Source organism: Haliotis rubra, unplaced genomic scaffold (assembly GCF_003918875.1).
Source record: "Haliotis rubra isolate DU_JTF1 unplaced genomic scaffold, ASM391887v1 Scf319, whole genome shotgun sequence".
NCBI lineage: Eukaryota > Metazoa > Mollusca > Gastropoda > Lepetellida > Haliotidae > Haliotis > Haliotis rubra.
This window is the reverse complement of record NW_025766990.1, coordinates 920,902-936,500: the sequence shown is the minus strand read 5'-3', so window position 1 is coordinate 936,500 and position 15,599 is coordinate 920,902. Positions and strand designations below refer to the sequence as shown.

At 39.3% G+C, this 15,599-nt stretch overlaps 1 protein-coding gene and 1 long non-coding RNA gene across 2 annotated transcripts in view; one reads left to right on the top strand and one right to left on the bottom strand.

Annotated features, from left to right (window-relative positions):
• Window positions 1-15,599, bottom strand: part of LOC124283629 — a 71,218-nt gene that overhangs the window by 21,852 nt on the left and 33,767 nt on the right. The gene's annotated exons all lie outside the window — the stretch shown is intronic.
• LOC124283633 lies at window positions 10,232-14,010 on the top strand. Its single transcript, XR_006900370.1, has 8 exons — window positions 10,232-10,333; window positions 10,504-10,652; window positions 11,380-11,465; window positions 11,821-11,845; window positions 12,354-12,436; window positions 12,782-12,926; window positions 13,407-13,429; window positions 13,696-14,010. It is a non-coding gene; the product is annotated as an uncharacterized LOC124283633 (long non-coding RNA).

The following is a 15,599-nucleotide window of genomic DNA, read 5'->3' as shown; positions in this document are numbered from 1 at the left end:
ACGGGTGGATATAACTTTTTCAGATCTACCTAACTAGTACAGAGTGCATAGCGAAATTGATATGCGACATTACATTACAGCTCAGGTGTTCTAGTAGCTTGGTTACTTGTGAATAGTGTTTACACAGACTGAGTGTGCAAGGTTTTCCTCTCCACCATAGAACGCCACAGGTACATGGCAACACCCACGTACGAAGGGTTAGATTGTTAAAGACTTTATAGGCGTTATTCATATCAGTTGTTAAGCATTGGTATGCAGCACAGCTAAAGTGACTGTACTATTGACTTTGAGACATGACTGTCAGCATAACATTAACAACGTAATTTGACTTGTGCAACCACCACAACACTCAAATGGCTTTGTATACTGCTCAACCCGTAACGATCGAGGTTAGATTTGGTCTTCAGTAATCCATGCTTGTCGTAAGAGGCGACTAACGGGATCAGGTTGTCAGGCTCGCTGGCTTGGTTGACACATGTCATCGGTTCCCAATTGCGCAGATCCATGCTCATTCTGTTGATCACTGGATTGTCTGGTCCAGACTCGATTATTTACAGACCCACGCCATATAGCTGGAATATTGCCGAGTGCGGCGTAAAACTAAACTCATTCACTAACTCGCTGGATACCGCTCAGTGCAGCACTGTTATGACGTCAAAGTTTCAAAACCGTAAACCTTGTGTAAAATGTTCTGTCTACAATGTAACCAAATTGTATAAAATTCAGTTTGAGATTACTGTATTTCTAGCACTGTCTAAAGTCAGGAAATCCAAAACAGATATGTCTAGCCACGTGTTCAATTAATTGTTCAATTATTTGGCTAAGGATGTGCAGAGTCATCACGTTGGTTCAACTCAGCGCCTTTACACAGGAGCGTGAAGTTATATTCGAACCATATTAGCGATTGGCCTTTCGAATGTTCGTAATCGACACCATGGGTGACGTGGCACGGGTAAGCATTAACCACTGGGCCAACCAAACCCCACATTTACTGTATAAAATAATAAAATAAATTGTGAAATTGGTATCTGCCAAACACCACACTAAAGCTCACATCAAATTATTTTTTCAACTTCGAAACCTAATATCAGCTTGTCTTGCGTATGCTATGTACGCACATGAAAGCATGATTGGTATGTTCAAAAACAAGTGAAAGACGACCTGAGGATACAGCTGAAAGGTTTAAGGTATTCAAGCCTTACAAGTAGAAATATTTCGCACTGATAATCATGTGATTTATGCCTAAGATAGGTGTTAGGTTTAGTGCCTGTACATGATGATGCGCTTTCTATTTTAAAGGCGATGTCCCTGCAAGTGAATGAGAGCATCAACGCAACCATGAGGCCACTACATTGTTAGGGACCGTCGTAATATATGGCTTGGGGCGTCATTGTAAATGCTTCCCCATAAATTTTAAGATATTGGACAACAATATATACGATATGTGAATACGCGGGTTTGGAACCGTATCTCACTGTATCCCAGCTGACACACAACATTATCACAACGTTGATGTTATGTCATTATATAACACTATTTCAATAGACTAAAGCATTTACACATATACATTGTCATAACATTGTGTATCGACTATTACAAAATGTTTCATAGTTTCTGAAACTTTGATGCGACATGAACTGTCTCTTTCCCGAACATCGTAAAAGCAAGAATGACATGAAATTATTCGAAATTTCCACAGAAAACGTAGAACATTATTTACCTATTGTGTTACACTTTGTGATTACCATACGATAAATATACTGAGGTCACAGTAACATAATTTCCATGTTTACTGACAACGTTAATATCACGTCACTCTGCAACGTCACGTCACAACGATGTGACAACGTAAATAGGAGTTCACAAACTAACGTTGTAACAACGAAAGCATAACGTTCTGACAATGTAAAATTGTTAGCTGGAATATAGGTATTTCAGTTTGGCGTGGAGAGGAATCTCAATGTAATGCCATTCGTAAACCAGTTTTCACTGGTAACTGCACTTTTAATAGCGCGCTTTCGAAACTGTTAGGAAGTGAGATTAAGCACTGATCGACTTTCCCAGAACTGAATCAGAGTCATTGTCGCTCATATATTCTGTGCATTGAGGTCGACAAGAGTCTCGGGATGAAAGAGACACCCCAAACCCCACACTCCTGAACAGATCAACATACACATCAACCATCGTGACATGACATGAAACCTAATCAGTTTGATAATGCTAATCAATCCAAAACAGGTAGTATCTAAAGCTGATCCTGGAACTGTCGATTCATCAAGTGAAAGACGTGCTTACTTCTCAGTGCAGTATTAGGACGATATGTAATGGCGGCTGAAATAGGACGCCGATGTGTGACTTGAATCGTCAGGTTCTATTAGTAGGATATGTCGATTATTCACAAAATGAAAATTAGGTGGCAGGACGATCTCTATTTGAATATTTATAACAGACGTTACTAGTCTAAGCCCTTCTGAATTTAACATTCAGATGTTTAAGGACAACGTTAACAATGACATAAAGAAAGATTTGATTCAAAGGCAATACTATACCCACTTGATTTTTCTAATTCAGTTCGTGAGCCGTTACTGTGAAATAATGGAGTAATGTTATCTTAAGGTAATATTATGTCCTCTGGCAATGTAGGAGGGGAGACCAGTTTGAGATTTTCCCCGGATTACCCTTCGTGTGCGCTGTACAGCTATTGACTATCTGCCAAGTTTAACATCGTGACCACCAGACGCGCACTATATTCAGCACATGCAAACAGCTTAAGTTGTGTGTTGAACATGTTCACCCTGGATTCACTGGGAATGTTTGGATAGTTTTCAACTGTCATTGGCGATACAAAATTTCCTGGTGTCTAAACACAATACGAAAGGTCCCTTGTGTGTCGCGTGCCAAACAACACGGCCCTTTCTATATGTATGAAATCAATGCTCACACAAGCCTTACAATTTAAAATTTCTTTCTGACGTTTATCGGGTTTGTCATGCTAGTGTCAGCTATCAGTTGGGTAGGGCATTCAGGTAATGAACATAATCCGTATACGTTTCTTATGGATTTATGTAGTGTCATGTATATATATATTTACTATACAGATCCTTACAATACTGCATTAGTCATTGCTGGGTCATGTTAACCCAGGTCCCCACAAATGGTACAATACACTGTTCTGTGAGCCTTTATAGGTAACTAAATCTGATCCTCATGAAAGAGGTATTATACACATCCATAGTATATTTGTATGTGTGTACATTACATGGCGTGATTTGATCTGCATTGTATGCGATGAACACTGCAGCATGTAATGGGAGTAACTGATAACTGTTGTGCACCGTGTGTCTGAAGTTTAAATTATTGGGTTCATGACGTAATAACTACACATACTTACATTGTTCACCGATTGCCTCCCGGTTTTATTCAAAAGAATGAAATTGTACATTAGGGGATTCGACCGAGGACAGTAAATGTACCGTCAGATCACATCATGAAGCCTTGTAGTTTTCATTTTCGAGAACCCCAAATCCCATGCTACTAAACACTATTCATATAACAGATCCTATGACGACCGCCTCCGTGGTGTAGTGGTTAGAGCGTCCGCCCGGAGAGCGGAAGGTCGCGGGTTCGATCCCCGGCAGCGTCATACCGAAAATATGATACTTGTTGGTCCCTGCCTGGCGCTTGGCTTTAATGGGTACAGCAAGGACTGGTCGGTGCAGAGTCAGTAAAATGTGTGTGAGTGGGGTATTCATGCTTAACTGCGGCATGGTATTTCAGTGAGCTAGCACTATAAAACCAGCTTAAGTCTGGGCTAGTGCAAGCAGCCACACATACACACGTATGCACATCGTCATATCAGCGAAGTATTCTCAAGTACGACGTTAAACCCCATTTCACCTCACCTCACCACGTCTCACCTCCTACGACATTGCATCAATTATGCTCGATGACTGAGGTAAAGCTTAAGGACGACATCCGAGTCACTGGAACATCCTGATGGAAGTCAGGAGCATGCTTCTTCAGATCAAAGGCTCATGATACTGTTAGTTGTCACAAAATCTGAAGTGTAGCAAAGGAACGGTTTTCAAAGATTTACTTGGAGAAGCAGATGCACTGCGTATAAGCTTCAGACATACAGGAAAGGTAAGATGAAGGGTCAATTACCGTGAATGCGGCGTTGAGTAACAACTCACTCACTGGAAATCTGTAACTATCGAACAAAGATATATGTTATTGAGTGAAACTGAATTGGCGGAATCAGTCTTGGGAAAAGCAACCGTTAAGAAGTATAAGTTGTAACACCTCCCTGGAAACACTGTGACTATATAACACTGTGAAAAATGGCCGACAGAAGTCTCGTAATCATCTGATGTCTGAATACTATCAAGGTCTGCTTTCGTACACGGAAGAAGTTGTCGTGTGTTTTGGGGGGGGTTTGGGTTTTTTTTTGATCGGTCAGAATGTTGTCCAAAACATAGCAGGAGCATGTTTTTTTTCGTGATGCACTTTTTGCTGGTGTTAGGTCAAGGAAACAGATTTGATTTGATTTCTTTTGATATATACTATGCGATGTTGATTACAACACATTCTCTGAACATCGTGACTATTTGCAATTAAATACCTGCCTTATTAATGGAAATACTTCTTCATTGTTGCCGACTTGGATGCTATTTGCAAATTCGCCCCTGTGTATCGCTAGGTCACATAAAGTCTATCTGGAGTCGTATAGGCCCGTGACTGCAGATATGACTATGCATTTTAACTCACTCATTCACTCACTCACTCACTCATAAATACTGTGAACATCCTTTCAAGTCTGGTATCAAACTGTTTTTGTTGACACCTTGCCATGCTCTCTGTTGACTCCACTTTCTCTCTCAGGCCCTGTTCTGGCAAACTCACAAAATCAACATAATTGTGAAAGGAAGTCTGACAGATATGCAATTAAATATTGAAAATATACAAAAATACAACGATCAACTCATGGTAGCTTTCGAAGCTCTGGGATAGATTCATGAGTGTTACGAAACGTGTCCATACTTGCTTTTTGTTTCAGCGTAGATTAATTTATTACATGTACTTGAATTAGTGAGATCATTATTGTTAGACACACATTCATCTATTGTTGATTTTTTACTTTTCAGAATTTCCTACTAGCAGTCAACTGATGTGCATGAGAGAAATCCTTTTTCTTCTGATTTATGACTACATGGGGATGAATCAACTCTAATGCATGATGTCAAGCCCGCAGAAACAAATATTTAGCTTAGTTTTAATATCAACGCATATCAGTCAAATACATCTGAAGTTGTAGGGCATGCTGGATCATAAAAAAAGTCATCTATTTGTTAATGAAATCTACAAAATTCTTTGGAATCGCTGCACATTCGTTGGAATCATCATGAATGACACTATTGTTCCTTCCAATAGATCTCATTCACAGACTAGGTTAGGTGTTTGTCTCACTAAGAAAACTGTTTGGTGTGTTTCAATTACAAGGTGCTCTTCATGTGTGGTGATTATGATCTTGTAGTAAATAATAGCTTACACCCATTTGGATGTGTGTTTTTTTTGCATTCCTGTCAGCTCGACAGTCATTTGATGTCTCACAGGATTCACTCGCTGATGGGTTCAGTCCACTCGACAAAAGCGTGATATATTTATGTGTGTAATTTAAAATGCGCCAAGAAAATGAACTCGATCTTCGGGTGATGTGCTCCATTATTAGTCTCCATTTTGAATTTGTAAGGGACCTTATTGATAGGAATTTAACGTTAGGCCTGAACAAAGATTTGTCGAGACAGATTGCGCAGTTGAAATGGATAGGTTCTAGATATGCATGCCATGTCGCTTTGATGTTGACGTGCCCCCTTTGAATGACGCATAATATTATCTGGCTGAATGCGTCGTTAGATAGCAAACACATACTCTACACGCAAGTTGAGTGGCGAATGGGTGCTACCTGTGGAACGGAACATATTTATCTCCTTAACGAACACCTACGATTTATCCAGCACTATTGTACCAACAATATTATTCCCAATGGAATCATTTTTCGGTTGATAATCTACAACAAATAGAACTGATTATTTTCTTCAATCTTCAACCACGGATGTAATGTATGAAGATACAAAGTAGTTAGCCGTACGAGGTACGCTTTCAAACCTAACACGATGAGACGTTGGATTCTTACCTGACCTCCGCCATTCCTCCTGTAACGCCACTGCAAGTTCTCCAAGCGTCTGCGGTACTCGTTGACGTTGACGTACACGTCGATCCAGCTGATCCCAAAGATGTTCTATGGGGTTCATGTCTGGGGACCTGGACGGCCATGGCAAGATATTAATGTTCTCATTGGCTAGGTAGGCCATTGTCACACGTGCCGTATGGGGTCGGGCGTTATCTTGCTGTAAGATCTATCCTACCGGTGTATGATATAGCACCCCACATCATAACACTACCGACACCGAAGCGATCGATCTGTCGTACGCAGTTGGGCGCGTAACGTTCATTCCTACCTCGGTACACATGTTGTCTTCCATCATGGCGTTGCAGGAGAAAACGTGATTCATCACTGAACCATATTCTCCTCCAGTTAGCCAGATTCCAGGGCTGTACGGTGGTGCACCAACGGAAACGTCGACGTAGATGTAGACGGCGCAACACAGGCCCAACCATAGGGCGTCTCGCTCGAAGTCCCGCCTCTCTCGGATTGCGGATTGTTTGGTCGGATACTCGACGTCCTGCTGTATCCGTGGCTGTGGCTTGCCGATGACGTAGGTGGAACACCTGGATGTACCTATCCTGAGCAGGATTGGTCACTCGTGGTCGTCCACTTCTTGGGCAATCTCGCGTCAAATTGAATGCTGTATAGCGGACCCATAGCCGATGTTGTGCTTTGGTGGACCTTATAATGACGTGCAACGGCAGACTGGCTTTCCCCAGCATCCAGACGTCCAATAGCAAAGTTCCAGTCAGCGGCATTCAGTCTTGGCATTTTGCGTCGTTCATTCCTCATCAATATTTGTGATACAATGGAGTAAATGTATCGGGCTTTTATAGCCTTGTCTCTACTGATGAATTCCACTCATTTCACGTGCATTGTGATCAACATGTGCGTTGCCCGCGAATTTCATGCATGTTCTTCACAATTGCTGACAACAGTAACATTATTTTTTTCTGGTTGTGTTTGCGCGACATAACCATAAAATCACATACATCACATCATTCAAACATAAACATAGTCTTTAGATCGATTTCCGATATGAAAATGAAATAGAAAAATCTCAATCCCCTATGCGTTTCTTTTGTTTGAAGAGTGTATATTCCTTTTTTCAGAATTCAACTAGGCTTACAGATTATTTGAAAGTTCAGTACAGGAGCCAAACGTAACTCACATCCACATAAGTGCAGAAGTGCTGACACAACCTGCAAAACCAAAGAAATCCAAAAAAGATCCCCACAAAGTCAAACGCAAACGGAACATTTTAGAAAATTTTCAGAAAATCGTCTCGGCTCTCCGTATTTCCAAGGGGGGTGCGTTCTTATTCATCTCCGTAATAGAAAAGATACAAATTTCAGGTTATCAGCATTTGATGAATTTGCAGATAGAAGTCTGAAATGTTTGATTGGTGACGGGTCCCTCTACACAGATGTCTACAGGCGAAAATGGTTAAGAGAATACTCCAAGTTTGAGAAATACATCAACATCATTGTCCTTACTGTTAGTGCAGGCACCGGCGTTGCAACAGTAGAACCAAACACAAAGGTAGGATCTGATCACGAAGTCGTGGACCCGTACTTCTTTGAACTACTTACTCTTCTTGGAAAATCTGACAAAACGTCACAAACTGAACCTCGAGTAATCGCAAGCAATGCATTATTCGAGAGTCGCAGTTTACAGCTGAAATAATTTCCAGAAGATCAAGGAAGTCTTCTCGAAGATGGAAAAGAATCTGAACTTGCTGACTTTATATGGAATACCCAACGTTTTAAATACTACCTGAGCTCATTTTCCAAACTGTACGAGGGTGGATCTTACTACTCGGGAGTTGCCGAGGCAAAAGCGTCTTCAAATCCAACTGTCAAAGGGATTCATTTCCAAGGAAAAGAAGACAAACTGAAAGAAATTTAAATAAAAGTTAGAGAGTGTTGTGATTCTTAGTAGGGATGGTGCAGCTCAGACAGAAAGTTCTTGCGAAAACCTCATTCAAATCCATCTGCACCCATTGAGTGACAGTGACAACAAAGTGCTGGAGATAGCTGTACGTTTTGTTCCTGGAATACTATTTTATGACAATGGACCTGAAGCCTACAACATCGTATCCAACGACATAAGAAAAATGACGTTCGGTGAATGGTGCGAAAGATTGATGGCCATGTGTCGACAATAAATTGTGTAAATTCGGTTGAAACGTGGTTTATATCTCTTTCTGTACAATGTCGTCTGATGACAGTGATTCAAGTTTATCCTCATTATCTGATGCCGATATCACGTACTCCCCATGCGAGTTGGAATATATGAGTTCCACTTCAGATGATGACGACAGTTGCATGCATGAACAAGAACCTAAATATACTTTCGTGAAAGGTACAGCTATTTGAACTTCTCTACTGCTTACAATTTTTAAAATTTCACACACCACATTTTGCAGATGTGTCATTGTGGTTTCAGCGAGGCTGATTACTATCTGACGTTTGGGTTCCACATTAATTTTAATTAATACATGTTCAACAGTTGATGACAGTATGTTAAGACTAATTATACAATGTTCTGCCTGATATGTAAGTAAAGCATACGATCTTAAAAGTAATAAGTAAATACAACAACTTAATACTGTACTGTAGCTAATTAAATGTTATCTGGTTGGTTTGTAATTGCAGCCAAGGAGACTTCAGAGGTCAAACAGCTGTACGGTTCTTTCAATCTTGACGCAATCAAGGAACTTGAAACATATTTCAATGGCCTCACAAGGACAGACGGTGAGCATTTAACGTATATTTAGGTGTATGTCTATTTCTAGAATGAGGTTACAGAAGTACTTCAGAAGTCAGAACAAACCATCTCCATTCATCGTTCTTGCATGCCAAGCCTTGGGCAACATGACAGATGGAGAGCTATAAGAATGCTTTAGTCTCGCAGTGTGACGTCCCTATAAAGAAACACAATCTGACACTTATATATCTATATCATATCCATTGAAATTTGCTCTGATATTTTTGTCATGTGATGGATCAAGTTCATAGCCTTAAACACGTTTGTTTTACGCCTTACCTAGGAAAACATTCTTGTATGTCAGTGACCCTGGTACAAAAGTTACTAGACTCATATTTGCTCCCAGTGTCAGACACTCACATTACGCGGGCTAGTAGGATACCACTCGGTACAAATCATTTTTCACTTTTCATATTTCTTTTTTCATAAGTTCTTGGGTGGCGTTTGTTGAGAGAGACCAAGTTCACATATTTATTGTGGTTGCTGTAAGCATATGCTTTTCTGTTTTTCACTTTCCTTTCACACGATAAACGATATAAAGACCAGAAGTGGATTTCACGGCGTTCATGGTGTAGTGACAATAATACGTTGTTTTTGCTTTCACGCAGGCAAAATGAGATTATTTCCCAAGTCAATGGAACAGTTTGTAGCAAAACAACATCCAAAGATTTTGGAACATTTGAAGAATCTTGACTTTAAAGACGTATTTGTGTACTTAGGAAGTACATTTGTCGTTACTTTAAACATACACAATGAGAGGATACAAATTCCTAGAAGGTTCATCTGTGATGCGTTAGTGTTTAGCAGCAACAAAGCCGTTTTGGTACTTAGCTTTGTCAAACGTCAAACAGAAATGGTCAGGAGACTTGATATGTATAACAACTTTGTTGCCCGAGGTGTGACGGAAGCTCTGAGAACATTTCTGAATGACATCAGTGTTGTTAGAGGTGTCATAGAAGAGGGGACCAATCTTAGCTCTTGTCTTCCTGAGATGGAGAAACAGACAATGTTTTTCCATCCCAGCTCAATCTCCATGGATCAGGACAAACGGGATGCAGCTGTCAAAGCAATTCTTAAGTCTGTTGCAGTTACCCAGGCAGCAATTGTTTACACGCCATCTGCGTATGGTGCCAGTGGAAAAGGATTATGCTTCTTAAACCTCAGCGAATTTGATTTTTTATCAGAGTTCATAGACATTAATAACACCACCTTCATGCATACCATTAAAGGACAGAAGGACATTATAGCACTTGAGACAGCAAGCAGGATATCCAGAAGAGGCAAGACAGCTATTCATGTACAACACACTGGTCATAATGAAGCATTGAAGGCTCACAGGTAAATACCGTCGTCATCACAATGTCTTAATTAACATGACCAGCATTATTCATTTAGACAATGAGACACCTGATGTGTTTTGTATGAGCATAAATGCATAAATGTTGCAGGTTCAGAATTCAAATAAAGGTTCTGGTGTCATTTTACTGAATACAATTTATCTGATACAGGGACAAACATCCGAATTTAGATGTCTTCACAGCTGGAACTGATATTGATTGTGAGAAGTATGAACACATTTTTGCTGAGAAAATGAGTTATATCAAAGGGAATAAAATGAGTGGCGGAAATATTTGCATCATTTCATCTTCAAAATCAGGTGAGCAATTCATTAAAAAATAAAGAAAATGGGTGTATATGAACATCAGAAAGCATGTGAACGTTTACATTAATTATTGTCATATAGTCTGGTAATTTGCAAACCGTGTTCATGCTCACCGTTTGTAGTTTTCCTAAAATATTAAACTTGTTCTCTAGGCATTCTTTGGATCGGCGCATTAAGGAAACCAGTAAATCAAAACCGAAATAATTATCATGTCGTCATGTGTAAAAGTGTTTCAGATTCAGAGTAAATTTCAAAGTTTAAATGGGCAATAATAATTGCAACATATGAACATTTAAATCAATATTTATGTAATTGGGTGATTATTAAGTGTAAATGCATCGTCCATGGTCACAATTTGCAATTTTGATAAAATGATAAACTTTCTCTTTTGGCCATGGGCATAACCAATATGAAACCGAGACAGCTTTTTATAGCATTTTATACCGTTGATAGTGTATCAGATTTACTGTGTACTTGAAAGTATTTCTTTTTCCTTTTCCTTGTGAAAAATACAGGTACCTCTGTGCACCATTCGAACGTTAACATTGACTTGTGACAGTCAGATATGAAGATCTTTCGTAGCGGATGATCTCCAACGATGCTTAATTGTTACAGTTGTTTTTTATCTTCGAATATGTTGCGTTAATGTTTTGCTAACCTGTGCATTTGATATACTGTAAATTTCAAGCTAACAAGCAGTTTGTTTATTTTGATGTAACAGATTCCATACCTTTGAAGAAATTTACTAAGAGTCATTCCAGTAAATCTTTTCTTCAACGATTGTTCGGAAAGAGAGCTACTGTGAAAGTAAGTTGTAAGGTGCATGAATGGTGTACCGGCGGAGAACATGAAAGTGCATTAGCATTAAAAGTACAACAAACTGAGTTACATATCATGATGCTATCATCATAGGCGCTATCATCATAGGCGCACATGTTGCCTTGGCCAATACTGTCTTTCCGGAATGTAGTCATACCAACATCCCTTTGCTCATGGTTTCACGATCATACTCTGTTGTAAATGATGTAAAGTTGTAAATGTCCAGAATCTATATCTATAACAGTGTTCTCTCCAGTTTCATTAACAGTCTACGCGCTAGTAAAAGTGACCAGACCCAACCCACTCTTTTCATGACTTATTTTAAAAGTTCTTATCTTTTTAGATATCTCAAGGGCCTGTTGGACGGGGTAAGTAATATATAATCAGGTCGTAATATGTTGCTCCCTCTACACATAAAATAAAACAATAGTTCAACGTAATTGTGCAGTATTCACGCGTGATTGACTAAACATTCATGGTAACGGGAGAATGTATCATGTCACCACTTACATTTTGTATCTGTGATACGACCTTTAGACAGCATGGCATACCAATCAAACAATCACCTAAGTATTTATGCCAGACAGGAGTATGCCAATGGAAGGTGAATGAGGACAACGTTCCGATATGTGTATTCTTCTTTACTTTTACACCACACGAGATAGCTCTTTGAAATAATTACAGAATTCCAATTCATGCTGGGAGTTCTCTTATACTGTATAAATTGGGGGATTTTGTTGTTTCACTTCAGCCACATCTTAATCACGACAGCCTGAAAATAACCAAGTCTCAACAAGACCTTATCTTTTTTAATACATCTGTATCCACGGTTATGTGGATATTCACGAAGCGCATGCCAGAATATTTTCTTTCCAGATCGGTAGTTCCTGTCGATGCCGAATTTGTCAACTACTACCACAGAGGAATTACCATCTGGGGAGCTGTATCAAGATGACGGAGTACTAGTATGTCTTGTCTTTAATTTTCCCTTATGAAGATGTATAGTTGGTGACACTTTTTTCAAAACACAACGAAGTCATGTCTTGCAGTGCCTTATTATACAATTTATATTTATCGTTCATTGTTTATTATTTATATTTGTTTATAACAATGCGTTTGTATTTAGAAAACAAACTCAAACAAAACAGTTTCCTTTTGAAAATCTTTTGTGCTGTTAAGGAGACAATGTTTCTTGTTGAGGTCATATTATTGATTAAAATGGCTATTGCTTACTGGTCCGAGTACCTATATCCTGTCGTCTGTGCTGGACCAGAAACGTCTTTTAATAAGCTCTATTATTACAGGGAATCACCCTCGTTGCCCATAAACGACTGAATGAACCAGAGGTTAAAAGAAGTTCAGTCTTAACAACAGTTACGACTGCAGCCAAATTATCAACGCAACCTCATTCCTTTCTGCCAAGTGCCGAGGACACTGAAGTGAGAAAATGTAAGTATTAAAGTATACCTACATCAAGGCACGCTACGGGGGCAATTTTTCCATTTATTGTTAATGACAACATACTAAGGCTTCTCATTCTCATTTTTTTTATTCTACGGTAGTGTTTCAATATTTAATGGCACTGTTATTTGCAAGTAGACAGGATACAACTTCAGATGGATACCCATTGCTCAGTTTGCTCAACAGCAACTCTGCACTACCAATTACGGAGCCTTCGACAACTGGGTCACGACTATGACCGATTTATGATAATGTTATTAATGTTTGATCATGAGCCAATATGGTTCAATTTACCAAAGTACCTAGATTCTTACACGTGTCTTGGGGTATTACGGTGTCTGATCCTAATAAAATGTTGCATTTCGGTACCTTAATAGAACTGAAACTCAGGTGCATTTATACAATGAAAGATAGCTTAAGGTGGCAGTAAAAGAATATAATCATTTTATTTACTTATTTTTGTTTTAGGTGCACCAGATGTCCAGATCAAGGTAGGTTTTCGATAAAACCTTGTTTTGTGACATTAACCTATATGCATTTCTGTTTTTGAAATGTTGCTAAACACGTAAATGACTTTAATAGTTTGGTTCCCATACAGTTTGCTCTCTCACTGGAGGCCGAATTATGCTCACTGTTGTTTTAAATGACACTCATTCTTGTCATACCTGCGTTTATGTCCAATGTTGATCACGCTGTGAAGCTCCCCACTGTATCTCTGGGAAAATGCTGATAACCATATTTGCCGATTTCATTACAGAGACAAAGTTCGACGGCATCAGAATCAGACCGAGAATATGACCAGGATAGTTTCACAACTGACATTTCCTATGGTGGAGGATCTATAGGAAGAGTGCCTTCCGTTTCACGAACTTCTTCTTCAAGTGGTTATGTCAGTAACTGTGAAAGTCCACGAAGATCCGATAAATGCCCAGAAAGACAGGATGTCAACATGGATTCTTAACAAATCCATCTAAGAGCAATTATTTCAAGTAATTTCAATTGTAAAGAGGTGATAATTCACACGTCTATAGACAAAGAGTTCGCCAACACAACAGCAGCCTGTATTGTTGTGTTTCTGTATGCAAATAAAGAAATGAGCCCCGTTTATTACTCCCTGGAGTCTCTACTACGTGCCTACACGCAGTGAGAGCTGCTACTTGCCTATTCAACACTTTGAGTGCTGCAACGTGCCAAAACACTTTGGCCCTAATAGCAAATTACAGTACGATGTCACTCGAGGAAACATCTTGGTCGCATTTTATAACCGATTATCAAGACAAAATCTGGTTCCAGCGAGAATTAAACTATCGAGTAATCGTCAGACCATCTGTATTTAAAAGTAAAAATGTCTCGGATTTGATTAAATTGTCAATTTTGTCGCCCTATATTATACAAATTTAAATAGTCTTCATGTTGCCATTACTTACTTGATGTATTGACCTCTGTAAGCCCTCATTATGTTATGTATGTAGCCTTGAGAGAAAATAAGATCAGTTCAAAGAATAGAGAGAGTTTATATCTCGCTCTACTCGCTGTACTCCCTTTAATTAGGGTAGCCTAATTATCAAGCGACCGCTCGTCACGCTGCACCACACAAAATGACTGTATTGCCCACATTTACTAACGTTAGGTAATATACGTTTCATCCGGCGGCCATATGTACAACGTTTGAAATCTACGTATCATCTGGCTGTCAGATTTACACACGTTTAAAAGGGTGTTTAAATTAACGTACACTCAACTCTGTACTTACATGTATTTCACAGGTGTGTAAATCTGGCCATTGTTTTCATGTGTTTTCTAGCATGTGTAACATATGTAAATGCTGTGATTGTAGGACATGCATTTTAATACCTTTGAAATCTCGTATGACCAGGGTTAGGTTTGCCATATACTTAGTACACGCGTAAATGGTTGGTAATGGATAAATAGTGTTACAAGATTTACACTATTTTAACATGTATTTCAATGGTTCTGTAATGTAACTTTCGCATATGGTTCGTTAGCGCGTCGGACCACGCCATAATGCACGGGGGTCATTAGAAACACATGGCGAAGTGATACCCATGACTGAGCACCGCTATCAACGTGCCTGCCTTTCTTGACATACACATGATGTCTGTTTAAAAGGTTCAAATATTGGGTTTGTGGGCTAGAGCGATATGTATGTTAGGGAGTGTGTGTGTGTGTGTACATGTGTGTGAGGGGGAGGGGTGTTTGATGGGGCAGGCCTAGGGTGGGGTGATGGCGGAGGGTACTGATAAGCCTTTCTGCAGCTGGCCAGTAGGTAATACCGTTTATACTTTTTGCAATGGAAATTACATTACACTTTAAATAACTGATCTTAGGTACACTTCTTATATATAACATGCAAGGAGAGACTGCTTATTGCAATAAAACACAGACAGATGTGTTCACACAGACATGAACCGGTAGGTCCCCAATTTTAGTGCACACCTGTATAAGTTATCAGACTGATCATAGCCGCACAAATTTTATTATCTATTCTTTTAAAAATGATGATTACAATGTATTAATGATTCCCGGTGTAAATTACTGTTGTAAATGTGTAAACATGCATAAACGTACTTGGTATAGCCTCTCTTTTATTCGGAATCTAGATATTATCCCATACGGCCTTTTTCTAAAATGTCAGTTCCC